Source organism: Podarcis bocagei (genome assembly GCF_964188305.1).
Source record: "Podarcis bocagei genome assembly, chromosome: 5".
Taxonomy (NCBI): Eukaryota; Metazoa; Chordata; class Lepidosauria; order Squamata; family Lacertidae; genus Podarcis; species Podarcis bocagei.
The window spans coordinates 16,933,524-16,960,950 of record NC_138129.1 but is presented as its reverse complement, the minus strand read 5'-3'; the positions used below and the strand labels follow the sequence as shown (position 1 = coordinate 16,960,950).

The 27,427-nt window shown below is 45.6% G+C and overlaps 1 long non-coding RNA gene across 3 annotated transcripts; it reads right to left on the bottom strand.

Moving 5' to 3' along the window:
• Positions 1–8,872: 8,872 nt before the first annotated feature.
• LOC308588409 lies at positions 8,873–27,397 on the bottom strand. Of its 3 annotated transcripts, none has more exons than XR_014008722.1 (4): positions 27,288–27,397; positions 15,098–15,204; positions 10,911–11,052; positions 8,873–9,291 (listed from the first exon to the last, which is right to left on the bottom strand). It is a non-coding gene; the product is annotated as an uncharacterized lncRNA (long non-coding RNA). The 3 variants fall into 3 exon arrangements; XR_014008723.1 differs by having other exon boundaries at positions 10,965–11,052; XR_014008724.1 differs by lacking the exon at positions 8,873–9,291 and having other exon boundaries at positions 9,649–11,052.
• Between the last annotated feature and the right edge of the window lie 30 nt (positions 27,398–27,427).

Here is a 27,427-nt window from a genome sequence, read left to right as displayed (position 1 = left end):
TATTTTATTAGGTTTTCACAATAAAAAACAAAGAAGATACAAAGTCACAAAGAAAAACAATACAGTACAAAAATACAAACATTAAACACATCAAAAGAAAAAGAAAAAAGAGATAAAAACACATATAATAACAAAAAACAAAAATTCCCTCTTTCTTAATTTCTCATCTTCAATTAGCTTATTTTCCGGACTTCCTCACGTCTCCCGTTCTTGTATCCCTTTTTAAAAGTTAATTCAGCAAATTCATATCCTATTAATTTATCAGTTGTTAATCCAATCTTACATTTTACTTTGTTGCTAAAACCCCTGGGATTCATTTCAATGTCCTTAACATTCATAAATTTTACAATATTTCTGCAAATAAATTTTAAATTTCTTCCAATCTTCCTCCACCGTCTCCTCTCCCTGATCTCGGATTCTGCCAGTCATTTCCATGTAGTCCATTAGTTGCATCTGCCAATCTTCCAAGGTGGGTAGATCTTGTGTCTTCCAAAAATCGCATGCAATTTTGGATGAGATCTCACCCAACAGGGACAGGAGCCTGCCCCAATCGGTGCCAGTGGTGTTGCTACTTCTCTGCCACTGGCACAGGTGACTGGCGGGCCACCTATGGGCATGCTGCCTGATGGTCTTCTGCCACCTGAGGCAACAGCTTCACCCTGGCTAATGACTAGTCCTAACCCTCACTGACACAGAAGAGATGGGAAATGTGAGCTGTTCTGCAATCCCTTAAGGTGGACTTCTTGTGGCAGCTGTTGGGATACTGCCAGGGAGACAGGGACATCAGGCAGGCCCCCAGCTGGCTCCGGACGATCACCGGTCTCCAGTGGAACAGCATCAGTCAATTAGCGACACGAGCCTCAGATACGTTCCAAGACCCGTTCACACACTGTCAGCAGAGTGTATAAATCATCCACAATGGAAGAGGCAGACAGAGAGAGCATATTTACAGCTTTATTCAGTATAGTTCAGGAACAAAGGAAAACATGGCTGCTTGCCTTCATGTCCAGCGAAACAGCCGCATAGCAAAAGCAACATACAGTGGTACCTCGGGTTAAGTACTTAGTTTGTTCCGGAGGTCTGTTCTTAACCTGAAACTGTTCTTAACCTGAAGCACCATTTTAGCTAATGGGGCCTCCCGCTGCCGCCACGTCACTACAGCACGATTTCTGTTCTCATCCTGAAGCAAAGTTCTTAACCTGAAGCACTGTTTATGGGTTAGCGGAGTATGTAACCTGAAGCATATGTAACCTGAAGCGTATGTAACCCGAGGTACCACTGTACATGCTTTAACTTGAGAAAATAGCATACAATACAGGGCTAGCACTCAAGCTTTTTTTAAAAAAAATAATAATAAGCTTAGCTGGGTGATGTGGTGGGGGAACCAAAAACATGTTTTCTTTAAAATAAAAAATGTGTTATTAATAAAAATAGCTGCTGAAGCTTGGTTCACAATGCAACACAATACACAGTGCGGCCTTGATTAGTTTTCATGTGGTAGACACAGTGAGAAGGCTATTAATAAGAAGCTTATATCAAGCACAGAAGCAGCATGGAACCTGGCAGTGCATCAGGTTTCTGGGGTGGCTGCTTTCACATTGCTACAAATGAAGAAATTCATCACCAATTAGGACACTGAAATAGGACCCTGTGTTGCATAAAATTTCCTTGTGTTAACGTGTGTGTGTGTGTGTGTGCACGCAAATCTCAAAATAATTACTATAATGCAGCGGGTGGACTTTGTCGTGCTCATCCCATCGTTCCATCTGCACAAGCATTGCAGCTTACCAGACGGAACCATCTCCGCTTTCCTCTCCCCAGCTGTTGTTCTGGGAGCTCACCTGACCCTGAGCCAATATTGGGGAGCATGGAAGGGGATATGGGGAGAAAAGAGAGCGTAAGCCCTGTGAAGGTGGATTTAGAGCCTCGCAACCAGATCTGCAGCACTGGGTGCCAAAACTAGGGGGCACTGCAGGCCATCGCAACGATGACATGGTGAATCAAGCAGAACAGAAGGCAGGGGGTAGGGGGCACTAAATTTTGGCCTTGCACAGGGCACTGCCTGAAATCTGAAAGATCAAAGCCCTGCTGAGCAAGTGGAGGTCCTTGTGCAGGGCTTCTGCTGATGGAGCCAATCCCACCTTGTTCATCCAACCCTAGTGGGGATGGGCATAGCTGTGTTCACAGTTCCCACTTCACTCTAGAGAGGTAATGTAAACACACCTGTGCACCTTTCTCAGTCTGCTCTCCTGATGCCCCTGCTCTCCCTTCTATTGTTGTGTGATCTATAAGCCATACTTTATGTTATGTATTCAGTGGTCTGTGTTTGCCTCAGCTTGTGTCTGGACTAAGGATTCTGAGCTCCTGTGTTCTGATTTGATACACGCTGTCCAATCACAGAACATTTCAGGATTTGGGCCTCTGCCATTGGCCCTTGAACTCTGCGTCGTGATTCGCAGTTTGTAAGTTTAGACAGCCAATCACGTTGGGAGTGGGAGTGGCCCAGGCTTTTAGAAATGTATTTAAGCAGTTGCTTTGCCTCTGTTTCCCAGTTATGTAGTTCAATAAAGGTATCTGCATGTTATCACTGTGTCTTGTCTCGTGGGAATCCATCTACACTTCACTTTAACTCTGGAAAGTGTACGAAATACCCATCCTAAAGGAGCCTACTCTTTGTTTCTGACACTGCCTTCTTGATTGGAAGGAGGGGAAATCCCAGAGCGCTGGCTCACACAGAAACGTGACGGGATGACTCCTGAAAGGATAGGTGGTTCTGCTTTGGCTTGGCAACCGTGGAGACCCCAAACTGAGCAAGCAAGCAAGGTTCTGAATTTAAACTAACTTTGCAGCTTTCCAACAAGTACTTTCCAACAAGTAATTTGCAGCAGCAATTTCTCCCACACGTTTACTCTACTGGCTGCCCACACAACCCTTGGGAGTTATTTGTGTCAGAGTCCTGGAATAAAGACAGGTGGGACTGAACTCACAGATATTGACCCTAAAAATATTGATCTGGTTCCTTTTCACTTTGACAGGCCTTTGTTCTTCTAGTAACTAGATTCAGCAATGTTTTTACCTTTTGAATGTTGATCTGTCAGCCCCACTGTGTATTTCGGTGGGATTCAAAAGGATTCAGATGGAAGAATAATACCTTGCTTTAGGTAACATGGAACCAGAAAAAAAAAACATTTGTAACAACGACCTTCCTAGAAGAAGAAGATAGTTTAGGAATGAGAATGAAAAATGTTAATTGTATGTCTGATTTAGCAACACTAGTGTAGAACAAGGAATAAAATGCAAAGACTACCTTAGGCAAGGAATTGTTTGTAAAAATAAATTTAGAACAGTGTGTTATTACAAATGCTGTAAAGGCATCTATTTAGTCTTACCACAGGGCCTTCCAGATGTTGTTTTGCTTGTGCATTCATGATTATTTGTGCTCAAAACCCTTATTGGGGATGCCGCTTCCAATACTGTTTGTTCCTGAAAATGTTTGGGAACTATTGCCTTTCCCGTCTGTGAATATCCCATAACTTTCCGCTCAAGTCCTATGGTTTTTATTTATTTATTAAAACTCACAAAGTTTTATTCCATGGATTCCTCTGGTTTATCTCTGTCTTGCTTTTGTTGCGCCGCAGTCCCGGCCCCCCCCCCCCGCCCCCGGGCAGCAATAATGTGATAGCATTGGGAAAGCATTGCAAAATAACTAAATGAAGCAGAGAAAATGCTCCACTAAGACACTACTATGGTCTCAAAAATTACGTTGCAGAATATGCCCTCAATAAAACACCAGACTCGAGGGGCCCTAATATGTGTTTTGTCATGAGAATGAATGTTAAGACTATGGACCCAAAGTGAGGACAACTTCAATCGGCAGCTGCGGTAAGATTCTGCAGTGAAGACTGCACACTTTAAAATTACTTTCTGCTTTGATGTGTTTTTATTCTCCTGCTATAACATCTTACAGAGCAATCCTAACACACCCCAAATGGCCATGGGGCAGGGGCAGGATGGAGCACAGTTGCCTCTCCGCCAACCTCTGTCACCAGAGAGGTGCACCTCTGATTCAGGCGGTAGTTTTGCTGTGGCAGGAGCTCCCGCTCCACACAAGCAGGCAGTAAGGTACCACTGTGGACAGCCGAAGGAAAGCCCCAAAATTATTATTTCAGGGTGGGGCACTCGGAGCTTAGAACCCAATGGATCCAAAGCCCCATGGATCTCCCAAGTGGTCCAAACATTATAATAATAATAATACCTTTATTGTCATTGTACAACCTGTGTACAATGAAATTAAACAAGCCTCCCTCCCCACAAACACTCAATCTCTTATCGAACAACACACCACCTCGCTAGTCAATTTTGATATGTTATTTTCCGTTCAGCAGCCTAACAGCCCATGGATAGAAGCTAATTTTTAGCCTGTTGGTACGGCTGATTATACTTCTATATCTCCTGCCCGAGGGTAGAAGATTAAAGAGGTGATGGCCGGGGTGTGAGTCATCCCTGAGAATTTTCCTTGCTCTCCTAAGGCATCGATCCCTTGCGATGTCATCTAGTGGACTCAAGGGACAGCCCATGATATCATGAGCTGTATTCACCACCCTCTGTAGAGACTTTCTGTCCATGGCTGTCAGGCCAGCATAAAGGTAAGGGTACCCCTGACCGTTAGGTCCAGTCGCAGAAGACTCTGGGGTTGCGGCACTCATCTCCCTCTGTAGGCCGAGGGAACCGGCATTTGTCCGCAGACAGCTTCCGGGTCATGTGGCCAGCATGACTAAGCCACTTCTGGTGAACCAGAGCAGCGCACAGAAACGCTGTTTACCTTCCCACTGGAGCAATACCTATTTATCTATTTGCACTTTGACGTGCTTTCGAACTGCTAGGTGGGCAGTAGCTGGGACCGAGCAACGGGAGCTCACCCTGTCATGGGGATTCGAACTGCCGACCTTCTGATCAGTCCTAGGCTCTGTGGTTTAGACCACCACACCACCTGCGTCCCATCAGGCCAGCATACCACACTGTAACACAATAGGAAATGACACTTTCTATTGTGGACTGGTAAAAGGAGTTCATCAATTGTTGTTTAACATTATTCTTTTGCAAGACCCTGAGGAAATGGAATCTCTGTTGGGCCTTTCTGACCACCTGAGTTATGTTGATTTTTCAAGTGAGGTCCTCAATAAGGTAAACTCCCAGGAATTGGACTCCTCAAAGGATCCCTTGTTAGGATTGTTCTTAACTCTACTTGCTTTTAGGTCTAAAAGGAAGTAAAATGGTTGTCAAGAAACTTTGTCTCTCCTGCTTTTCATATAAGTTAAATGCCAATACATTATCTTAGTTTGCTGAGGTACCGACAGCTAATCTAAAAAGTGGGAGTTAAAAACTCACCTTTTGGAGGCAATCATGAGACATATGTTCCAGCTATCCCTTCTCACCAGGGATAAACTCTGTTAACTTGTACTGTCTTAGGTAAAACTCTGAACAGGAGGAAGATATGTCTTGACTATAAAGTGGCATACACATAATATAAATGCATGCATGTGAACCCTAACACACTCTACATGGATGCAGGAGAAAATTGACTTGGTCCACATTTAAAGGCGAGTGCAGCCACTTCACATTTTCCAAACTAGTATGTGAACCAAAACACAGCCATAATTTACACTTTTCTGAATTTTGCAAGGCAGTTCTCCAACCAAGGAACGTGCACAATAATGCACATGCTAGAGTTAAGAGTGCACAAAAATGCATATATTGTTGAAAATAGCATACAAAAAATGAAATTATATCAGGGCAAATTGCACAAATATGCATATTAGGCAAAAACGCATTCAGATCTGTATATTGAGAGAAATCTGCACTGAAATTTCCATGAGGAATTTTTAATAATTAAAAGATGGAAGCCAATGTGGAAATGTGGAGAACGGAAGACTGGAAAAAACGAGAAACCAGAATTGACAAATCTCTCCTCTCCCCTAGCTCCGTGTTATGCACAACCTGCCATCAGGAACATGCAGAGTGTGAGAACAGGTTGTCCCTATGAGCTGCCTGTGTCTAACGCAAAACAGGGAAGGCTGGTGTACCTAAATTGGATCCCAAAAGCCTCAGGTCCTTATCAACTCTAGTCCCTAGCAAGGCTGGCACTCCACAAAAGGTAGACTATGCAGAACATCTCCATTAAAAGCAGGAGGCATGCCACATGTGGAGTCTTAACATGAGCGCTATTGCCATTTTAAAACTAGCCAGAAAATTATAAATTGCCCAGAGAGCAATTCCTGGGTGAAAGTGAGCAATTAGCCCATCCACAGTACATTATGTACCATGGAAACCATTTCGCATATTTGCTTCTTCTTCTCTTTTTCAGCTTTCAAATGCCTACTGTTTTTCCTATGCCCAGTCTGTGGCTTGTTTGCAAAGCCTTTCAGATGCTGTCCTCATCCACGAAGGATCCATTTGTCCATCATGCACCCGCAGATGTCCAGGTGTGTGAATGATGCAGCACATGGACAAGTCAGGGAGGGAGTTCTCTGTAGAATTACCTATGCAAAAGACCTGTGTGATCAGCCCTTTCCATTTAATTCCACAGTTATTTGTTTAAACTCATTTGTGCACCACATGGGGTGTTTTTTCTGGTGCCCAAAATGACTTCTTAAAATACAGTGATGAAAAAGCAGCTCCTTCACAGCTGGAGGTGGTGTCAGAAGGTGACTTCCATCAATTCGGATTTCCAGCAGATTGACGTTTGTTCCGATTGAGCTTTAAAGAGCAGGTTTTCACTGGGAAAGCTCAGGAGCAAAAACGAAAACAAACAAAGGTACTCAGACATAGAGCTTTCAATCTCAGGCAGTGCCTGGAAAGGGCAGAATAAAGGTATGTGTGGATTAGCCCTCTGCCACCCAGGTCAGTGTTGGCTTCCCCTTACTCCATTTTGAATCTCATTCTTGCCTAATGGACAGAAACTCAGACACCACCACAATAATGAAAACAGGCAGTACCCTGGAGGAGGAAGGGCAACTGGGAGGAGCACAGAAGGAAGAAACGCCATGGTACACCTGGATCAGCACAACCAAACACCTTCATCTGCCCCAGCTGCAACAAAATATGTCTCTCCCATATTGGTATGTAACTCTCCAATGGTTTGATTTCACCCCCAAAGGTGCATTCTGTCATTGTCTCCTGAGACAGACGGTTGCCAACCAACAAGACCAACCCGAACAGTTCTGCATCTCTCAATAGAATCCATTTCCATTAAACATCAGATTTGTATCCTGTTGTTTGTATGTTCCTGTTTTGTACATTTATTGAGTTAACTTCTCCTAGGCTGCTGTTCCAGCAGTTCAAAGCAACTTGCGTCAAATAAAAGAAAAATACATTTAGGAGGACAAAAAAAGCAGCATCAACAACATGCCACTACAGATGAAAGCAGCCACACACAAAAACTGATTTCTTCATCAAAATCCAACAGAAAAGGCAGGGCTTGCAACCTCTCCTCCAGCAAGATAATGAAGTTGCATCTCTCCCAACCTCTTCAGAGAGGAAGCTGTATTTAGGGACAATCACTCAGAATGCTCAGCTCTTGATTGCTGACGTCTAAACCTGCCACCGAAATGGAACAGACAGTACAACCTGCTGAATCATTCAGGGAAGCATATGTAGCCCTTAAGGCATGAAAGTCCCAGGCCATCCAAAGTTTTAAAGGTTAAACCACTATTACCTTGAATTGGTTTCCATAGCAAACCAGCAAGCCCACATAACTGCTGCAGATGTGGTTCAGATATGTACCTTTCAACTCCTATTAAGAGGTGGGCATCAGCATTTAAACCCTCTCAGTATCTGTACAGGATTTGAAACTGTTTTAGGAAGTACCATCGCTTTAATTACTTTTATATATGTAATGGTTTTCAATTTGTTTTATGCATGCAAATGTTTAGGTGATTTCATATAGGAAATTATTTGTATATGGTTTTATTGTATTGTGAATAGGATGTTCCCTTAGGATGTCCCTATTTTAATTAGAGAAATATTGGAAGTAACCCCCCCCCCCTTAGCCAAGGAGATAAGGAGATACAACCTTTAGAAGACATCTGGAGCAGCCCTGGACAGGGAAGTTTTTTAATGTTTCATGTTCTATTATGCTTTTAAATATGTTGGAAGCTGCCCAGAGTGGCTGGGGAAACCCAGTCAGATGGGTGGGGTATAAATAGTAAAATGATGGTGGTGGTGGAATAGTACATCCTTATTTTCATCGGAGGGACGCGGGTGGTGCTGTGGTCTAAACCACTGAGCCTCTTGGGCTTGCCGATCAGAAGGTTGGCGGTTTGAATCCCCGTGACGGGGTGAGCTCCCGTTGCTCGGTCCCAGCTCCTACCAACCTAGCAGTTCTAAAGCACGTCAAAGTGCAAGCAGATAAATACCATGTCAGTCCCTTCTCCCTCCTCCCAGAAAAGCCAGCAAGAGCCACACACAGGCTCTCTTTAAAGAGCTGCGCGAAGCGTGTGTGTGGCTCTTGCTGGCTTTTCCCTGAGGAGGGAGAAGGGCAGCCCGTCAGTCCCTTCTCTCTCCTCGGGGAAAAGCCAGCAAAAGCTGCACACAGGCTCCACACGGCTCTTTAAAGGGAGCTCTGAGCAAAGCCTCCCACCTGCATTTGCTCCATAAGACGCACACACATTTCCCCTTACTTTTTAGGAGGGAAAAGGTGTGTCTTATGGAGCGAAAAATATGGTAGGTACCGCTCCGGCGGGAAGGTAAACAGGATTCCCGTGCACTGCTCTGGTTTTGCCGGAAGTGGCTTAGTCATGCTGGCCACATGACCCGGAAAACCGTCTGCGGACAAACATCGGCTCCCTTGGCCAGTAAAGCGAGTAAAGCAACCCCAGAGTCGTCTGTGACTGGACTTAACTGTCAGGACTTAACTTTACCTTTACCTTTATTTTCATCGGAGAAACGTTGGAGGGTATAATTGTCAGCTGCAACCCACGGAAACCTCCTACCCAGGCCCAGCCCATTGATGAGGCAAGGTGAGGCGCTTGCCTCCAGCAGTGGAAGTCCAAGAGCAGGCACCTGCATCGCCTCCACCCCCCACCCCACTTCCAGTGGAGAAGCCTCATCAGCAGAGGCAACGGTTTCTGGCAAGATCTCACTGTCACGGTCTGGTTCATGGGTGATTGAAGTTCTGGCTGGTGACGTCGGGACCGGGGGCAAGATGGCGGGATGGGAGCAGGAACAGGAGTCCAGAAGTCAGGAAGCCAAGAGTCCGAGGGTCAGAGAACCGGGAGTCAAGAAGCCAAGGGTCTGAGGGTCAGGAAGCAAGGAGTCACAAAGTCAAAGGTCCAAGGATCAAGAAGCAAGGGGTCAAGGAGCCAAACGCAGCAAGGCAGGAAACGTGTTGCTGTGGCAAAGAACCGAAGGGAAATGCTGACCTTATATCCCTTCCCAGCTCTTGCCACAAGGTGCTGTGAGTTACCAAATGGCCTCACCTGTGTGGCCGCACCTTGCCTCTTCAGAACAAACTTAGGAAGATCCCAGTCCTGCAAAGTCCTACTGGTCACAGGACCTGGCTCCTGCACGCACACCTGACACTCAATGGAAGCCGGCGCCACTGCCACTGTTACACCGGCACCATTGTGCAATACCGGTAAGAGTGGCAGTGAAGGGGTGGGGAGGGGCACATTCCCATTTCCCCATAAGCAATGAAATGGGGCACGCCTCCCCTGACCCTGACCCCACCTAGCAGGATTGCAGCCCTGGAGAAGTTGGAAGGGTAACCAGAATAATAGGCTCCCTGTTACTCAGGCAGCACTTCCATATTTGCATGCACCCCGTGGACATCCCATAGTGCATTAACACAGCGCAGAATAGATTGCCTTCTCCAATCCCAGTGTTAAGAACTGAGCAAAGATGCTCCCAGGTAATTCTCCAGCCTGCAAACCTGGCTAAGGACTATCCAAGAGTCTGCACTGCCACCCTCTGGCTGCCAAGTGAACAGCACACTTGCCTCACCTTTGGAAAGCGGGAGAGACGATAAGACTTCACGTCGGCATAAAATAATTTGAAGAGGCCCATTTCAATTAACCTTCACTCCAGTAAGAACTGCAGGTATAGGTGTGAATTAAATCTGCCGACCCTGGCTTCACTCACATTTAGGAAGAACCAAAGCGTGCACTTAATAATACATTTATTTTCTATCGAGGGAGGTGTTGGGGCTAGCTAATTACTGGCCACTGGCACTGGGTTATTACCGATCAAAGCTGAAGGATGAAACTCGGGGGGGGGACCATTAATGAAGTGTTAAAGCTTTCATCACTTTGGTGCATTTGGGCATAAACCGTAATCCCCTAAAACTACCACTGCCATTATCCCTGACCATTTACTGGAGCCGATGGGAGCCGGAGACTGTTGCGTTCAGAATCCAGGGACTCTTAGAAATAAGAATCTGGACCCAGACTTTGCGTAGTAGATTTTTTTAAAAGAGTTCTTTTCTTGCAGAATTCCCCTTCCTTCCAGAATTCCCCTTGCTGCAAAATCCTGGAGTGGATTAGTCTCTGATTAGCCCAGAGCATTCAAAAATCCCGGACTGGGACAGGGAATGGATCTGCCATAAACATTACAGCAGGGATGGGGAACTAGTGGGGCTTGCTCCCCAAATTCTGGTTGTAGGACTGCAGCCTCAGGGATGTCAGAAAGCACTGTTTTCCATTTCTTCCCGTATTCACCACATGTACCACTATTTCCGTTCTGCTGCAGTTTGTCTTCTGCCATAAACTGTGTTACTCACCTTGCTGTCTGCTGTTACGTATGTTACAATGTCATTACGTTATTCTACCCCATTCATTTCAAAGCAAATCAAATGAAATGAAATGCAGGTAGGGGGGTGTAATAATTAGTTCATCATTTGCGGCGGCAGCACAGACCTGACAGATTCATAGCATTGATTTCCATTCCAGACACGAGACGAATAAGAAAACCTTGGGAATTTCAGCTCCCGTTGCTTGTTTTCATCAGATGTCTCTGACACCACTAGCTGGGAACCCTGTGGGTCTGCTGCCCTGTGCTCTGTTGAAGAAAAGCGTGGATAGAGATGGATTAAATAATGAATAAATCACTGCTTCTGAATTATGGATCAAAGATCTCTGCTGCAGCAACAGATGGCCGTAACAGCATTCTTGCGAAACATCACTTTCAAAAACATCTCACTCACCTTGACTAAATTTGTGAAAATATTCCACAATAGGGTTTTTTTTCTTATTCCCCCCTCCCCAAAGAAAACTGGGACAAAATCCTAAAGATGCAAACACAAGATGCCTCAATATTATCACTGTTTTGCAGGCATACTGAACCCTAACCCTCAAAAAGTACCTTTCATTTGCTATTGCTGCTGTTTAGATATTGCTTTTATGTTTTATTTTGCATTGATCATATTTCAATGTTTGTATTTCTTGATTTATTTTTATTTAATGTAAGGAGAAGAAGGGGCCGGGTGAGCCTCTCTGGGGATGCTGTCTCACAGCCAAGGCCATCCATTTGATAGTCACCAGCCTTGTTTCGCTTGGCAGGAGCCCTTTGGGTCTCTTTGAAATCTATGCTGTGTGATCAGCTCTCAGTGCAACGGGGGGGGGGGGGTGTCACATCATCAGGAAGGGATGTTGGATGCAGCCAAGGTAGCTCAGAACTTGCTGTTCTAAACAGGCTCTGTAGCCAACAACACCTACAGATTTATAGGCATCGCGGTCATTTGCATTTCCATCAGGCATCCTTCCAAGGGGCCCAGAAGTACCCTATCAATTTTTCATCAGCTTTCATCAGTCAAAAAGCCAGCTGAACATATGCTGTGTAGCACTGCTGGGACAGGTTTTCTATTTTCCCCTTTCCTGTGTATATTTTAACCAGACCATCTACCCTTTCCCATCATCTCTCCCGGCTCAGCAGGATGCAAGAGGATTAAATTTGAAGAATAATATTCTCTTTGTTCCCCCACCCCCCACATTAGCTAAAAAACATCTCTCTTACAGTTAATTATCAGTGATCTCTCCTACCCAGGCCTGGCCAGCCCATGGGGCAGGCTGAGGCAGCTGCCTCAGGTGGTGGAATGCCAAGAGGAAGGGCCCTGCAGAGATCTCGTGAAATATCACTAGACTCTCTTGTTGCCAATGCTGCTTTGAGGGTGCTGCCGCACGACCCAGATAAGGGAGGCTGTGGTGGGGTGGCACCTTCCTGTTCTCCCCTCAGACAGTCAAACTTGACACGACACCCCTGCTCATACTCTCCCGCTTTTTGGCATATCCCTGGTCCAAGAAAATCTAGACCGACCGAGGGAAAAGTGTGGGAAGGCAGTGATTTAGAGGTCAATGTCATACAGGCAATGGATAATTAATGTGGGTTGTTGTTGTTGTATGGTCGTTTAGTCATGTCCGACTCTTCGTGGCCCCATGGACCAGAGCACGCCAGGCACTCCTGTCTTCCACTGCCTCCTGCAGTTTGGTCACACTCATGTTGGTAGCTTCGAGAACACTGTCCAACCATCTCGTCCTCTGTCGTCCCCTTCTCCTTGTGCCCTCCATCTTTCCCAATATCAAGGTCTTTTCCAGGGAGTCTTCTCTTCTCATGAGGTGGCCAAAGTATTGGAGCCTCAGCTTCAGGATCTGTCCTTCCAGGGCTGATTTCCTTCAGAATGGATAGGTTTGATCTTCTTGCAGTCCATGGGACTCTCAAGAGTCTCCTCCATCACCATAATTCAAAAGCATTAATTCTTCAGCGATTAGCCTTCTTTATGGTCCAGCTCTCACTTCCATACTAGGAAAATCATAGCTTTAACTATACAGACCTTTGTCGGCAAGGTGATGTCTCTGCTTTTTAAGATGCTGTCTAGGTTTGTCATCGCTTTTCTCCCAAGAAGCAGGCATCTTTTAATTTCGTGGCTGCTGTCACTATCTGCAGTGATCATGGAACCCAAGAAAGTAAAATCTCTCACTGCCTCCATTTCTTCCCCTTCTATTTGCCAGGAGGTGGGTATATATCCATTAAATGACAGTATGGATGTGCCCTTTATTAGTTCAGTTCTGCCAGTCTCTGGCCTCTTTAATCCTCTCCTATCCTCCACCGCAATATGTCAGTGGTACTCTTCAAGAGATGGAACAGCCAGGTGAAAATGAGGTCAGGGCTCCTGCACCTTTGTTAGTTGTTGTATGGGCAATCTATCCAGAAGATAAATTTTACTTTGAGGAGTTAGTGGTCTGACATGGTTCCCCTTCCTGCCTCTGTCCCTCACCCCCACCCCCTGCCTTCTTGTCTCTTGTTAGGTTATTTGATGGCATGAAGAACAGCCTTTTGTGTCCTAATCAGTTGGGAAGAAGTGATAGTGCTAGGTACCTTCTTTGATGTTGGACATTGTATTGAGAAAGTGAGGCATTAGGAGAGGGTGCCTAATGAATAATCTGCACTTAGCCAGTAATGAATGATCTGCATGTAGCCAGTCCGGCAAGCAACACAGGCTAGCTAACTATAAATTGGATGGTTGTGGGCAGAGTTTTTTGAGAAGCTCGTGCACGGAATTGATCGGCCACGGGGCTGTGTAAACTGAGGCTACCTGGGGGAGTCACTTTGCTGCTTCTTGAGGGCTTCCAAGTGGCAGATTGACGTGCTTGCTTGGTATATATATATTGCTTGCTGTTTAGAGTTAAAACCTTTCATCTTCTCACTCACTTGTGTTTTGTATTACTTCTGAATCTCATTTTAAAAGAGCCAGCTTGCATTTGGCAAGACAGTTGTTTAGAAGAGGCAATTTCAGCAGGGACAGCTTGTCATGCAATTATTATTATTACTGTATTTTTCTGTTGTGAACTGCCTTGAGATTTGTGATTGAAGGGCAGTATACAAATAATAATAATAATAATAATAATAATAATAATAATAATAATAATAATAATACTGGTGCGGAAGCCTTATCTTGCCCGCTTCCAATGCAATTCTGGGCTGCATCAATAGGAGTATAGCATCTAGATCAAGGGAAGTAATAGTACCACTGTATTCTGCTCTGGTCAGACCTCACCTGGAGTACTGTGTCCAGTTCTGGGCACCACAATTCAAGGAGGACACTGACAAACTGGAACGTGTCCAGAGGAGGGCAACCAAAATGGTCAAAGGCCTGGAAATGATGCCTTATGAGGAACGGCTAAGGGAGCTGGGCATGTTTAGCCTGGAGAAGAGGAGGTTAAGGGGTGATATGATAGCCATGTTCAAATATATAAAAGGATGTCATATAGAGGAGGGAGAAAGGTTGTTTTCTGCTGCTCCAGAGAAGCGGACACGGAGCAATGGATCCAAACTACAAGAAAGAAGATTCCACCTAAACATTAGGAAGAACTTCCTGACAGTAAGAGCTGTTTGACAGTGGAATTTGCTGCCAAGGAGTGTGGTGGAGTCTCCTACTTTGGAGGTCTTTAAGCAGAGGCTTGACAACCATATGTCAGGAGTGCTCTGATGGTGTTTCCTGCTTGGCAGGGGGTTGGACTCGATGGCCCTTGTGGTCTCTTCCAACTCTATGATTCTATGATTCTATGATTCCTCCTCAGGCCCCACTTGTAATCCAGTGGTAGAGCATCTGAAGTTCCTAAATTGAATCCCTGGTATCTCCTGATAAGTCTGGGAGAGACTCCCTGCCTGAAACCTTAGAGAGTTTCTACCAGTCAGTGTTGACAGTACTGAATTTGATGGACCAACTGATATAGCAGCTTCCTAGGTTTCTATGTTCATTGGGTCACCATACCAAGAGGAAGAATTAAACCTATTGAGTGCTGTCTTCTCCCCCCCCCTTCCTGTCATTTAATATTTCCTATTGAATTATTCCAAATTATACTACTCTGACATACAAGATGGCACCATACGTTTCTTACTTGCACAATTGCTTCTTGAATCATATGTCGCCTGGGGAGTTTGAAGTAAATACAAGTTATTCCTTAAATTAGTCTCCTTCGTTTTTCCGAAGCGTTAGTTCTTTGATTGAAAGGTGGGGAGCTTTCTCCTACTGTGTAGGAGGCAAAGACGTAGATTGTTAATTAGCGGGCTCAGTCGTTTCAAGACTTTGGGAGGGTTTTAGCCTTACCTTAGGAACCTGTTTGTAATCAGATTCTGATTGGTATTTCAGGCTGAGTTAGAGCCAAAGTTGCTGCAGAAATCCATTAATAGGTTATTTTCCCATGTTTCCGGCAGCTGCAATGGGAGGGGGAGGATATAAGAATTAGGACGGTACTGCTGCTCAGGTAACGGGCTTGACGCTTTCCTTCCCATGCCTTTTTACTGATTTAAATCCTACCCTTTTGAAGTGACTAAGTAAGGTAGAAAAGGAAATGGACCCCTGGATGGTTAAGTCCAGGCAAAGGTGACTGTGGCGTTGTGGCGCTCATCTTACTTTTAGGCCGAGGGAGCCGCCCTTTGTCCACAGACAGCTTTCCAGGTCATGTGGCCAGCATAACTAAACAGCTTCTGACACAACGGGACACCATGATGGAAGCCAGAGCACATGGAAACGCTGTTTACTTTCCCGCCACAGTGGTACATACAGTGGTGCCCCACAAGACGAATGCCTCGCAAGACGAAAAACCCGCTAGACAAAAGGGTTTTCCGTTTTTCGATGAAAGACGAATTTCCCTATGGACTTGCTTCGCAAGACGAAAACGTCTTGCGGTTTTTTTCGCTCCCCCCCTTTTTCTAAGCTGCTAAGCCGCTAATAGCCTTTTAGCCGCTAAGCCGCTAAGCCTTTAATAGCCGCTAAACCGCTAATAGCGCTAATCCGCTAAGCCGCTAATAGGGTTGCTTTGCAAGACGAAAAAACCGCTAGACGAAGAGACTCGCGGAACAGATTATTTTCATCTTGTGAGGCACCACTGTATTTATCTACTTGCACTGGTGTGCTTTCGAACTGCTAGGTTGACAGGACCTGGGACAGAGCAACAGGAGCTCACCCCATCATGGGGATTCGAACCGCCGACCTTCCGATCAGCAAGCCCAAGAGGCTCGGTGGTTTAGACCACAGTGCCACCCACGTCCCTAAAGCCACTAAGTATCCTTTGCAACACACAAGTATCTCTAGTGGTTCCCTCTAAGAGCCAAATAGCTCAATAGTTTCGTTGCAAAAAGGCAAACTAGAAGGGTGGTCTGTCCGTCCCCGCAGCCCAAATAAGCCCCCTCTGTGGCAGCTTGAAATCATTATGATTTTAAGACTAGCTCCATTGGGCTTTCCCAACAACTGCCCCACAGGGCCCTGGTGAGACTGTTTGTTCTTCTTGCTCAGTTCCTGTTTGTGCTGGCTCAACCTGACCATGCCCACATTTCATTGAATAGCAGGACCCATACCCACCCTCACGGTTGTTGTAAAGAAAGGACAGGTGCAACTACTCTATTTCTCTTGGGGGATCAGGCACAGTTACCTTTCACCTCATGCTTTTTAGGCACAGGTCTGCATTTTAAAGTGCTGTGTCAGAGCACTTTTTCTCCTCCCCCCCCCCCAAAGCGCTTTCCCAGCAAAATCCCCCTCTTTAACACTGAATCGGAACAAACAGCCATTTGGGTTTTCTGTGGGTTGCTGTTTGCTTTGATTTAGCTGCAAAGAGTGGGTTTCTGCCACGAAAGTGACAGGACACACACAAAAAGTGCTCGTACATGGCACATTCAAGTAGGGTTGCCATATTTCAAAAAGTGAAAATCCAGACACAAAAGTTGTTGGGCTTTTTTTTTTTTCAAGATCTCAAAAAAAGAGGTTTTTGAGCTTTTTTTAAAGGAAATTCGCAAAAAATATAGACACATAGGCTGCCATACATATGGGTTTTCCCAGACACCTCAGCGATTTCTGCCTGGTCACTGTTACTGACTGCCATATTCTGGCTATGTCCGGGAAATTCCTCGGGTTGATGTAGCTTCAGGTTAAGCATTTTCAGGTTGCACTCCGCGGCAACCCGGAAGTAACGGAGTGCGTTACTTCCGGGTTTCGCCACTTGCGCATGTGCTCAAAATGACATCACACACAAACGTGGAAGCGGCAAATCATGACCCACACATGCACAGACGCATGGACACGGGTTGCGTTCACTTCAAGTTGCGAACGGGGCTCTGGAACGGATCCCGTTCACATCCAGAGGTACCACTGTATATCTTTATGAGAAAGGGAATAAGAGAGAGGAACCTCCAAGCTTCCTAGACTGCCCATCTTGCCCTGACCTCTGTTGATCTTCCTTCAACGCTAGGCTGATACTCCTAGGGTTGCTGACCTCATGCCATATTTCCTTTCCTTCTTCCTTCTTCATGTTTCTCCCATGAGATCAGCCATGAGGGCAAGCATAGATCATTGCATCTCCATTATAGCATGATAGATCTGGGGAACTTTCCTACCAACATGGATTTCCAATAATAAAGATTAGCTTTCTTGTTTTCTTAAAACCTGGTGTGTGATTGTATCCAGAGAAAGTCACAGAGCTATGTTCTCAGAGTTCCTAGAAAGGGGGGTCAACTGTTAAGCCATTCTGAGAACTGGAGCTCTGTGAAGAGAATAGGGATCTCGAAACGCTTGTCAAAACTACAGTTCCCAGGATTCTTGGGGAGGAAGCCATGACTGTTTCAAGTGGTAAGATTCTGTTTTGATTGTGTAGTGCAGATGGAATCTGAGAAGTAAGAATTTGTGTTGGGGCTTATCTGCACTTAGCTTTCCCCTGCTGTTTCCAGACATGGTCCGTGCTTAAAAGCTCAAAAGCTCAATCCACGAAAAACCCAAATGGATGTTTGCTGCAACTGAGCACTAAACAGGGTTTTCACAGGGAAAGCTCCAGGGCAAAAACAAAACACAAAATGCTGGGACACAGAGGTTTTAAGTGTGAGCAGCGCATGCAAGGAGCAGGACAAAAGGTCAGTGTGGCTAAGCCCTTAAGTCTTTCAGCAAGTGAAAACACACACAAAAAAACTCATGGCCAGTGGTGGCTGTGGCTCTTTGAGACTAATAGGGCAGAAAGCCAACAGTAGACAGAGGCAGAGCCAAAGGCAAGCAGAGTCAACCAATCCTACTTTTCTCTCCATCCTCTTCCCACGAGTTCGGCAAAAGCAACTCTGGAACTAAAGTGAGGGAGTTGGTCACGTACCCCCTCAACTGTGGACATCCCAGAATTACAGAAGCCATCCTGGCTTCTGATTTGATGCTGGGGTGTCCTGCTTTGGCTCCCCTGAGAGAGCAGCCCCCAAAGAAATCTGTTTCGGGGGAGGGTACTCTTGCGCGAGTCACCTGGTTCCAGCAAGAGCCCAGCTCCAAAAAAGACATGTGCTCAGGTTTCCCCTCTGCAGCGTGTTGGAGAGTATGGGACAGGTGGTGCCGCCACACCCCCCCCCCCCGTAAGAAAGCAGGCAATTGGAGGGTGGTGGAGGGCAGACTAAGGTTGTTTGGGAAACAAGCACCCCATTTGCCCTAAAGGACCAGCCTCCCGTGCCCAAGAGTGCAATTGTCATATGGAATTGTTGCAACGCATGGTTTTCGGGTGCAGGGGCATAGCTAGCTGCTTTGGCACCTGTAGCGGTGGGTGCGGGGCGATCCGCACACAGGGCCACGGCGGTGATCTGCAAACTGGGGTGCTGCAGTGCTCCACCCAGGGGAGCACCACAGCATTCCATGGCGATCTGCACACGGGGGCACAAGCTGCCCAAGGAGTCCGCCTGGTGGGCGCAAGCGTCAAGCTGCCGTTTCGGGCAACGCGGGGCCCCAAGCCACCGCGTCACTCCCAGGAGAGACGCGCTGCAGGGTAAGTGCCACCCCCAGCGGAGTGCCATTTTGTCACACACCCCTCAAGGATGACACCCGGGGCAGACGCACTCCCCGCACCCCCCCTTCCTACACCCTTGTTTGAGTGGCCATTTTGTAATGTGTGAAGCAGCTCTCGCTGGCCTCTTCTGGCCACTCAGAAGTCTGTGCTGATCATTCCTGCCATCTAATCATTCCGAAGCAGAGGGCACCCAGTGGAAGAAACCCTCCCCGTGCCCCAGTGGCATAGCGTGGGGGTGCAGGGGGGGGCCGGCCGCACCGGGCGCAACATCTGGGGGGCGCGCTCGCACTCGCAGCTCTCTGTCCCTAGGGCAGAGGGGGCGCAAATTACTTGCCTTGCCCCGGGTGCTGACAACCCACGCTACGCCACTGCCGTGCCCATAACATATTGGGCTAAGCTGCAAGCCACTGATCCACCGAAGTGCTCACCATCGCAAATCAAAGGAGAGACAGGATTGTCAGAGCACCAATGAGCCCTGCGCTTTTCTTCCGGCATGGCTTTAAGTCGGATGCTCACAAAGTCACTGGATCTCCTACGTAAATACTTACAGGGGGAAAATAAGCAAGCATGATTTGAGCTTTCTGCAAATGTAGATTAATTGGCTAAATAGAATTCCTAATCAGCCGCCTACACCAGCTAATCTGAACTCTCTCTGTAGCCAGAGGTTGTTTACTGCTGCTTCAACAAAGATCTCACTACAGAGACTGGAAGAGGCCTGAGCATAAGAAAGTGTTTGTTTTGCGGTAATCGGTCCCCAGATGTCTTACTGCCGTGCCAGCAAGTGGAGAGTTTGCTTCTGAGCGCCAGGCTCCAGCTGCAGAGCAAAGCAGCAATGGAAGGCAAGATGTCTCCCTTTCATTCCAGATTGAATTAATATGGGGCAAACAAAAGCCAGTCACCACAGGGCCTGGAGCAAGCCTGCAAAACCTGTGACCCGTGAAGCAGAAAACCACTTGCCAACTATGGAGTGTGGCCTGCCTGTTCCATTTTTACAGTTATAGTCAGGCAGCAAAAAGAGGATGTTAAGTTGTGGGTGAACATATCAGACGACACAGTGATTCTTCAAACAGCTCTTGTTTATTCAGAGGCCAGAACAGAACTGAGCTGAAGGGTTCAGCCAGCCTTCTTATATAGAGCTCCAGTACACATAATTGTAACAACTTTCTAAAACTATTCAATCACTGAACGTCACTTTCGATCCCTTATTTGCATAACTATCTACAGTATCCCCCTGCTGGCCCAGGGTGAGAACTTCAGTACATAACAGAGGAGGTCTATGAGGTCCCTGGCAGACCGCCCTAGATTGCTGGTGGGTTGTTTTCACCTAGGTGGGATCACAAGCTGTATTTGGAGGGAGTATTAAGGGGAAAGCTTAGTGGACCAGCGGAGCAACTGATCCATGGAGTGCCACAGCAGCAAACGCCTCCAACATTTCCCTGACGAAAGTAGGGACGTCTTATTCTATTATTATTATTATTATTATTATTATTATTATTATTATTATTATTAATTTATTTATTAATTTATTTATTTTATTTATATTATTTATATGTGTTGGGAGGTTCTCCAGATTTGGAGGCAGTGAAGGAGACATGAAGGGAGAGGAGAGGAAGAAGACACTATTTGCACAATCGGAAGCTGGTTTGACTTAACTGGAGCCAGCTCTATGTTATTGGGAGGGCAAGTACTATTAAACTTCATTTTTTAATTGTGTATATTTCTTGTTCCAACAGGCTTGGGGGAACAGATTGTTTTTAAGGAAACGGCTGCTGCTGTTGTGTTTTTATTGTAATGATCTCTATGTTTTAATTATAGAACACACACACACACATATAAGAATTGTCAAGTTTGAAGCGACCACATGGGTCTTTAACCTTCTGCAATGGAACAATCTTTCACCCAGTGTAGAACTCGAACCCACAACCCTGAGATTAAGAGTCCCTGCTGTACCTATTGAGATATATGTTCTGTTTAATTGTGTGTGTGTTTTTAAGTATTGCTTTTTCTCTGTTTTTAGCTGTTTCTGATTTAGCTCTAAGCCGCCAGGGGGACGGGGGGGAGGCTTTCTCAGACTTGGCCCTCCAGATGTTTTGAGACTACAATTCCCATCATCCCTGACCACTGGTCCTGCTACCTAGGGATCATGGGAGTTGTAGGCCAAAAACATCTGGAGGGCCGAGTTTGAGGAAGCCTGATATAAATATAATAATCATAATATGGTGTGAGTCTCCAGGAGATGTTTTGTATTTGGCAACAGATGATTTGAATTAAAATAATGCATTTACTCCCAGCGGCTGGTAGCAAGAAAACAAATAATCTAAGATCACAAATAATGGATGGATGGACAGAAGAAATAAAATAAAAATTCTAAGATCCTTCCGTCCTGCATTAGTGAAAGCTCATGCAACCTCTTGTCACTAGGTGGCTCTCACCTATTAAATGTGCCTAAAAGAGTTAAGACTCATCTGCACTATATATTTAAAGCAGAATCATACCACTTTAAACAGTCGTGGCTTCCCCAAAAGAATCCCAAGATCTGTGGAGTGCTGAGAATTTTCGGAGGACTTCTATTTCCTTCACAAAACTACAATTCCCAGAGTTGTTAGTGAAGGAGGATGGATGGTTAAAACACATTGTAGCTCTGCAAATATGGAAGCCTGCTTGGTGACGTCACCATTGCAGCATTTCAGTACTGTGCATTGATGGCTAGTGCTGAAATGAGATAGACCTATTTCCTCCAACCTCAATCTGGAAGAGAAGGTGATACATCTTGAGGAAGAATAACACTATGGAGCATTTCCTTGGAGTTTTTTTTTTTGAGGGTGGGGAGCCTACCATTGAAATGATTTGTGCCTGTTCACTAGGCTGCCATATTTCAAAAAGGGAAAGTCCAGACACAAATGTTGCAAGATCTTTTTTAAAAAAAGTTGTTTTTGAGCTCTTTTTAAGGAAATTCGCCAAAATCTATACAATGGTACCTCGGATTACATACACTTCAGGTTACATACGCTTCAGGTTACAGACTCCGCTAACCCAGAAATAGTACCTCGGGTTAAGAACTTTGCTTCAGGATGAGAACAGAAATCATGCTCCGGCGGCGTGGGGGCATCAGGAGGCCCCATTAGCTAAAGTGGTGCTTCAGGTTAAGAACAGTTTCAGGTTAAGAATGGACCTCCGGAACGAAGTAAGTACTCAATCTGAGGTACCACTGTACTTCCAACAATGGTTGCCACCAGGAAAACCGGTTGCGATTTCTGACCAGGACACTGTTTCCAACTGCTGTGTTCCAGCTATGTCTGGGAAATTCATACTTTAGCACAGTTCCTTTTCTGAAAATGCAACAGAGAAGAAGAGGCCACATCTGCTGTCTGGTGCAGTTGCCAGTTTCAGTGAGTAATTCTGCACGAATCAAACTTCTCCGCACCACTCAAATAAATAACCTAATGGCAAAGTGCACCAGCCCTTAAGCTGCAAATGTTTGAGCCTAGCCAGCAGCACCTACTGGTTTATCATCCATCTATTGAAGGGTGGGCATTGTGTTCAAGGAGCCCAGTAGCTACCTTGCAGCTACACAGAGGGTCCTGAAAATATGCCCTCAGTTTCCAAACCTTTCGGAAGAGCTGGAGTAACGTATTTTCACTGAAGATAATCGCCCTGGGAACCAGAGGATCATGTTTGCCTTCATGAATATTCAGCAGCTAGTACATTCACCTTCAGGTCTGTAATTTGCATTCCATGTTTCCCTCTGGGACCTGTAGCACTAAGCCTGGTAAATACTTTACAACGTCCGTGGAGAGACTCTGAACGCAAAGGAGCAGCATAAAAGCTGAACAGAGATTAAATATGAATGGGCTGAGCTGCAGCATTTAGTAGTTAAAAGCCGCATGCTGTGCTTCGTATTGGTATGGCTTTCTCGCCAGTGTCCTGGGATAATGATTCCAAGTTAAGGCGTCTATAGATGTTACACAAGAACCAGTATAGCTTGCTGTTTCACTTTTCCAAGCATGCAGAAGACTTCGGATGAAACTTAAACCAGATAACTTTAAGGTGGTTTGTAAAGACCTCATAATAGTAGCCTTTTTGTGGTGATAACGTTTCAAATGGGTAGAGTTTTACAATCACAGTTAGGCTTTTACTTTTTTGCATTTCCTACATATGTAGTTTGGGTATAATAATACCTACAGGGTTTGGAAGGATCCCTTCTTTTAAAATGGCTCCCTCGTACCACCATGAAACACTGGGCCCCTAAAATATGCAAAGAAGCAGAAGCAGAAATTGTGACATTGGAGGAATTAGCACAATTGCCTTCAGCACAATTGCCTGAAGTATTTATTTGTTTAAGTTACCGTATTTATTTATTTATTTATTCATTTATTTATTACATTTATATCCCCAAGTAGTTCAAGGTGGGACACACGGTTCTCCCCTTCCCCATTCTGTCCTCACAACAACCCTGTGAAGTAGGTTCAACTGAGAGACAGTGACTGGTCCAAGGACACCCAGTGAGTTTCATGTCTGAGTGGGGATTTGAACCCAACTCTCCCAGGTCTTAGTCCAACAATTTAACCACTACACCACAGTGGCTCCCATCCTTCTGCCCAAAGGAGCAATCCTTCGTTCTGCTCAGCAATATCTGCAATACAGCCTCATCCAACACCAGCCGACTCCATCCTTAAGATTGGACTCTGTTCATAGTCCGCACGAGAATCTGTGGTGAGAGGACTCATAAAATGGCCTTCTCTGTGTTGGGGGACCTTGACTCTGGAATGATCTCCCCCCAGAGTTGCATGTCTCCTTCGTGGTTGGGGTTTAGATGCCACCTAGAATGGTTTCTATTTTCCTAACCCTTTCATTCTGAGGTGGTAATAGTTTCCCTGAACAGCAATGTGTGGGTTGTGATTTTAAATTACGGTTACATAATGAATGCTTTCATTTTGTATTTGTTTTGTTCCTTAATCCTTTGTCGCACACAGCCCTTTGCTCTGTTCAAGGAAGGGTCATTTATAAATACAATAAAATGAAAATGTAGCATGATGCAGGTGTTTTTTCCTGCTCTCATTTTTTGTTTCTAAGCAGGCTTAGCAGAGTCTTGCCCTCCTCTCGCCAACCACAAAAGGGAACTGTACAACATACATGCTCATTATCTGAGCAACAGGCTCACCAGCTCCAATGTGGTGGGTTTAGATAGCACTTCTTAGGCAAACCCAACAGATGTTGTCATCAGCAGAAACTGTCCCTGCACACAGAAGGCCAGTGTCACCACAGCATATTTGTTTTCCTCTGTGAAAGAATACCTGGAAACAGTGTTATATCAGAATATGTAACACACAATGGAGAGCTGCTGTGGCAAAGTGCTTACAGTGTCGGACCAGGACCGAGGAGACAAGCTGACCTTGGGCCAGCTACTGCTCCTTATCCTAACCTACCTCGTTGCTGTTGTTGTTTAGTCATTTAGTTGTGTCCGACTCTTCATGACCCCATGGACCAGAGCACGCCAGGCACTTCTGTCTTCCACTGCCTCCCACAGTTTGGTCAAACTCATGCTGGTAGCTTCGAGAACACTGTCCAACCATCTCGTCCTCTGTCGTCCCCTTCTCCTTGTGCCCTCCATCTTTCCCAACATCAGGGTCTTTTCCAGGGAGTCTTCTCTTCTCATGAGGTGGCCAAAGTATTGGAGCCTCAGCTTCAGGATCTGTCCTTCCAGTGAACACTCAGTTCCTTAAGAATGGATAGGTTGGATCTTCTTGCAGTCCATGGGACTCTCAAGAGTCTACCTCACAGGGTAGTTATAAAATGAAAATAGCCATGCATGCCACCTTTTGCTCCTTGGGATATAAATGCAAGAAAATAAAGTGCACATGAATATTATAGGTGATATGAGTGAGGAGGAGTTCAGATGAATCAAATCTCCTGGGATAGCTCAGTCGATAGAGCATGAGATTCTTAATCTCAGGGTTGTGGGTTTGAGCCCCACATTGGGCAAAATATTCCAGCATGACAAGGGGTTGGACTAGATGACCCCCAGTGTCCCTTCCAATACTGCAGTTCTATGATTCTGTGATTCCTGCTCGTGGAGCCAGTGGAGGTTGATCCATTTGGGCAAGTGGGGTGCTGCAAACTTTGTACGCAGGTGGCGCCGTGGGTTAAACCACAGAGCCTAGGGCTTGCTGATCAGAAGGTCGGTGGTTCGAATCCCCACGACGGGGTGAGCTCCCATTGCTTGGTCCCTGCTCCTGCCAACCCAGTAGTACGAAAGCACGTCAAAGTGCAAGTAGATAAATAGGTACCGCTCTGGTGGGAAGGTAAACGGCGTTTCCGTGCGCTGCTCTGGTTCGCCAGAAGCGGCATAGTCATGCTGGCCACGTAACCTGGAAGCTGTACGCCGGCTCCCTAGGCCAATAAAGCGAGATGAGCGTCGCAATCCCAGAATCAGTTACGACTGGACCTAATGGTCAGGGGTCCCTTTACCTTTAAACTTTGTACAAAATTGCAAATTGAGTTTTTTTGTACTTATTTCATTTATGAAAATAGATACATTTAAGAACCAAATATATCATGGAAATGATAGGGATCCTAATATAAAGTCAACTCATTTATTGCAAACTGAAGACATCCTACCCTGTCCTCTTTCATTGTCACACTGTAAGTTACATTCCCATGTCCTTCACCTCTGGTATCCGATTATGAGGATAAAATATGAAACTCTGGGACAAAACTAGACATGTTGGCAGAGAGATATGATTGCATCTCCGGGATTTGGTGTGGCTTTGCTATTATGGGACTGGAGTTCAGCTCAATTCCTAGCCAGGTGAGGCTTCTGGATGCAGCAGTAGCAGCAGTGTCATCATGGGGTGTAAGTTGTGGGGTGTCCCAGGAGAGCAAGGCAAGGCGTCAGCCCCATGGGACTTGGTTGGCATGTGGGTCCCAGCAAATGCCCAGGTATGCTGGGGATTGAAATGATGGTGAGTGCTGTTGAGGGGACAAGGCTCCAGCATGCCTTAGAAATGTCACACAGCCTTCCAGGTCCTGGAGCTGAGCCCGTCAGTCCTATACATCTCTTTCTACACAATGAATAAAGCCTTGATTTAAAGGACCAGCTCATAAAATTTCTGAGAACCAGCTGTCAGCGAAGGAATGCAAAGCCCCCTTGAAGATGCTCTTCTCAAGACCCATCTGTTCTGCCGTGCAATTTTATCTGTAATATTCTGTCTCCAGTCCGCACACATCCAGCCCATGCTCCTACAACGCTGCTTCGGCACTGTATCATCTTGGGCCGATCCCTGCAATTCTCCTTCGCTCCAAATTTGCATGGCTTCCCAGACAGAAAAACTCTTGTTTAGGTTATGGCCTGGAAGTCTACAGCACTATAGACACAACAAAACAACGTGCCTAAGGAAGGGTGGAGAATTAGAGATCAAAAGGGCCCTTTTTGATGAGAGAATGCCGAACATCAGCCCTGCTGGCTTGGGACCTACGCATACTGAAACAGAAATCCCTTTCAAGACAAAGTTTACAAAGGCCCCCTCTGCCCTCTCTTATGTGTAATTCCCAGATCTGCATTTTTTAAGAATGCACCAAACAATTTTGCTTATTTAGTTAATGGGAATCTTTTCAAACAACAAAAAAGAAAATAGCAATAGTTTTGTTGTAAACTGATCTCATTCCCACTGATCCACTCATGGCATCCGACACAAGACAAATGGGAATAAGTGAATAAGCTTTGCACCTGTGCCATTTATAGACCTCCATGTTCAGATTACTGTAGGGGAGTCACTTGTAAGTATTTTCTGGTTGCTCCTGTAGTTTGGAATACCCTTTTCTCCTTCCCTCTGTGACCCACAAGGCAATCTATTTTAGGTACCTCCTGAAAACACACTTGAAAAAATCCAGACAGGAGCTGGTTTTAGCCCAGCAACAACACCCCCTTTTTGAGCAAGGGAGTTGAGAGGGTCATGGGGGCACAACTGCAAGCCTTTTGGGGGGGGGTATGGATTATCTAGGCCCATTCCAATCTGGGTTCCAGCCTAGCTTGGGGGCTAAATCAGCCTTGGTCACCCTGATGTATGACCTTCATTTTGAAGGATTGAAGGGAAGGCTACAGGATAAGTGAATTATTCTACTCTACTGCACTCCCTCTGAAACACCAGACAAGCAGCCTTGGTGACTATGAGTGCTTCTTGCCAGCTTTGGATACTTTTGATACTATTGTACAGCTGTTTTATTGTAATTATTTGTATGTTTTAGACAGATTTTATATGATGAGTCCCATCAAGGAAAAAGGCAGGGCATTAATTAATTAATTAATTAATTAGCCATTCCCTGCCAGAGATAGTTTGACTAGAGCAGCTGCTCTGCGGATTTATGGTCGAAGACTGCATTAAATATTGATTTTTAATTACATTTTTAATCGCTTCTTTCAATTCACCGCGCAGAGTTTTATGGTAAACACGATAAAATGCAGTATAAATAAGAACCGAAAGAAGCGTTTGGAAATACATGGGGAAATCGTGCGGCGAATTAGGGCGGCGCATCGCAATTGCTACCAAAAGGTGGTGATGGGGAGAGATTCGTTGACTGTCCCCCGACAGAGACCCCCGGCGATTTGCAAGCGCTCCCTGCGGAGAGGCGAAAGTTTT